Source organism: Elephas maximus, chromosome 10 (assembly GCF_024166365.1).
Source record: "Elephas maximus indicus isolate mEleMax1 chromosome 10, mEleMax1 primary haplotype, whole genome shotgun sequence".
In the NCBI taxonomy this organism is placed as follows: Eukaryota; Metazoa; Chordata; class Mammalia; order Proboscidea; family Elephantidae; genus Elephas; species Elephas maximus.
Window position 1 is genome coordinate 87,583,112 of NC_064828.1, and position 3,440 is coordinate 87,586,551.

The window sequence follows — 3,440 nt, forward strand, 5'->3', positions numbered from 1 at the left end:
ATCCCTATTTTACAGATGGGAAAACCAAGGCCAAGAGAGTAACTTGCAGATCTATAGCTGGTAGGTGGTTAAGCCAAGATGAAAACATACGTTACAGAGCCTGTGCACCTAACCACAGTACTCTATTAATAAAGAAAGGTATCGTTTGAGGGGGAAAGCAAAGATTGGGGGCCGGGGGGCGGGGTGGGGAGCAAATCAAATAAGTGAGAAAAAATGGAGAAAAGGTAAGGGGAGAGACATTTACCTAAGGCAAAACTTCTGGCCAGAAGCAGTTACCAAGGCGATGGGAATCTGAGTCACAGAAATCAGTAAATAGGGGAAGAAAAAGATTTTGCTGAGTGAAGAATACAAAAATAAAAACCCACTGCAAAGAATAGGAACTTGCATTTGATTGAGAGGTGAGTCTGGAAAATTTGGAAATGGTAAAACAAGACAGTTTGTGAGCATGAAGGGGTCAGATTGTGAGAAAATAACCCTCAAAGGCTGTTGGTGAAAGAGAAGGCAGCCTCCTCAGTGAGTAGATAGACATTCCTCTGCTGTTTTCATTGTACTTGCCCTCACCATTTCATCAGATAACCCCTTCTTCCTCTGGAGGCCAGCATCTGCTTGTTTTGTACATGAACGGGCTCTTGGTTATACCGTTTAGGCTTGTATATTCTGAAAGTGGTTCTTCTTGGTCTATAGGAATTGTCTAACTCTGAAAAAATACTCTTTTCACCAATTGTCTTTTTCCACAGGTAAGTGTTTAAATATCTTTATTACGTGTGGCTGCCATGATCTGCTTCACAGATCCAGCATGTATTAATACTCTGAAGGAGGTCATCAGAGCTCTTCTTTATAGATGTTTGTGTTTGTATACTTATGGTAAATCTGACTAAGAATGTTTTTCTATTTTCATAAAAAGTATTTATATTTGCCATATTGTCACAAATGTATCTGTTCCCCTAATGCATCAAACCCTGAGGCAATTCTTTTTTTTTTTGTCTTTTATTATTGTACTTTAGCTTCTCATTAAACAATTAGTACATGTATTATTTTGTGGCATTGGTTACCAACACCATGACATATCAGCATTCTCCCTTCTTGAACTTGGGTTCCCTACTACCAGCTTTCCTGTCTCCTCCTGCCTTCAAGTCCCTGCCCCAGGGCTGGTGTGCTCCTTTAGTCTCCTTTTGTGTTGTGGGCCTGTCTAGTCTTTGGCTGAAGGGTGAACCTCAGGGAGTGACTTCATTACTGAGCTAAAAGGGTGTCCAGGGGCCATACTCTTGGGGTTTCTCCAGTCTCTGTCAGACCAGTAAGTCTGGTCTTTTTTTGTGAGTTAGAATTTTGTTCTCCATTTTTTTTCCAGCTCTGTCCAGACCCTCTATTGTGATCCCTGTCAGAGCAGTCAGTGGTGATAGTCAGGCACCATCTTGTGCTGGACTCAGTCTGGTGGAGGCTGTGGTAGTCGTGGTCCATTAGTCTTTTGGACTAATCTTTCCCTTATGTCTTTAGTTTTCTTCATTCTCCTTGCTCCTGAGTTTTTAAGACCCCAGATGCTACTCACCAAAGTAGGATGTAGGACATTATAAACCATGTTAATGTCAGTTGAGCTAGATATTCCCCGAGACCATGGTCCCCACAACTCAAACCCCGAAGCAATTCCTGAGAATTGTAGAGCACTTTTCACATTCACAGGAGCAGCCTAATAGAACTATAGCTTATTTTAGCTATAATGTTCTGTATCTCTTTCCTGTCTATCCCTCTATTTCATTATCTTTCCTGGTTTTCTCAGTCCTGAGAAAATGATCTTGTATTATGTGAAATCTAGACAAATAGCTAACGGTTTATGTAAAAACATCAAAGGATTTTTAAAATTTCTGTTTTGTTCTGTATTCATACATCATCAAACTACTTTTGATTTGCTTTACAGAACAAAGGGTCAAAACTACAAAGAAAAGGGTTAGAGTCAAAGATTATGAAAATTTAGACTATATAGAGCTTTATCCAGAAAGCTGGTTACTGTTAAATCAAAGTTTTAGTTAATTTTACAAGGATTTTAAAAAGAAATACTTTCTAAAGACACATCAAATTAGGTTATGGACGTACCAGTGTACTTTTTTTTTTTTTTTTTTGAGAATTCTATATTTTGTCATTGAAAAAAAATTTTTTTTAAAGTAGAACTTCATATAGCGATGGGGCTGGAGTGTAGAACTTCTTTTTAGTTTTTTTAATTGTGCTTTAGAAGAAGGTTTACAGAGCAAATAGTTTTGCTCTGTAAACGCATATTGTTTTGTGACATTAGTTGTCAACCCCACAACATGTCAACACTCTCCTTCTCGACCTTGGGTTCTCCATTACCAGCTTTCCTATCTCTTCCTGCCTTCTCGTCCTTGCCCTGGTCTGGTGTGCCCATTTAGTCTCATTTTGTTTTATGGGCCTATCTAATCTTTGGCTGAAGGTGAACCTCAGTTGTGACTTAAGTACTGAGTTAAAGGGTGTCTGGGGGCCATACTCTTGGGTTTTTTCCAGTCTCAAAAAAAAAAAATCTCTTTTTTTTATCAGACCAGTTTTTGTTTTGTTTTGTTTTGTTTGTGAGTTAGAATTTTGTTCTACATTTTTCTCCAGCTCTGTCCAGTACCTTCTGTTGTGATCCTGGTCAGAGCAGTCAGTGGTGGTAGCCAGGCACAGTTTAGTTGTGCTAGACTCAGTCTGGTGGTGGAGTGTAGAACTTTGTTAAAGAGTACTGTGTTAGTGCTGTTTGCCATTTATGCTTTGCCCTTTTCTGATGAAAAGGAAATGGTTCAGATGCTTCTTTGATGCCCAGGTGATGCCTTTGGCCTCTCACTGTATGAATCTCGTTGGGAACCATGTGTTCTATATATGAAGACATGCTTGAAATAAGGGTTGCTAATGTACCTTTTCCTGCATGGAATACCAGTTAACTGCCTGCTTTTAATCTATTATTGGGCATTAACTCCTCAATAGTGCCATGATCATAAACCACATTCCAGGGCCCAGATCCCCAATGAAGGATTAGACAATCTATGCAGTATTTGTCTATGGCCGTACCACCCTGGACACGCCTGATCACATCTGATCTTGGAAGCTAAGCAGGGTTGGGCCTGGTTAGTACTGGGAATACCGGGTGCTGTAGGCTTTTATGCCCCCTCCTGAGAGACTCCTCTCTTTGGAAACTCTGGTGATGTAGTAGTTAAATGCTATGGCTGCTAACCAAGAGGTGGGCAGTTTGAATCCGCCAGGTGCTCCTTGGAAACTCTGGGGCAGTTCTACTCTGTCCTATAGGGTCACTATGAGTCGGAATCAACTTCACAGCAGTGAAGTTTTTATGCAGTATCTGACCAGACTGTGAACATGTCCAATTTGGGAGAGAATAACACCCACGTATACCTTAATGGAAAGAATGACCAGACTTTTGGCAATGTGGTGACTGCTAAAAG

At 40.3% G+C, this 3,440-nt stretch overlaps 1 pseudogene; it reads left to right on the forward strand.

Annotated features, from left to right (window-relative positions):
- Positions 1-3,037: 3,037 nt before the first annotated feature.
- LOC126084896 (uncharacterized) lies at positions 3,038-3,139 on the forward strand (annotated as a pseudogene).
- Positions 3,140-3,440: the final 301 nt, after the last annotated feature.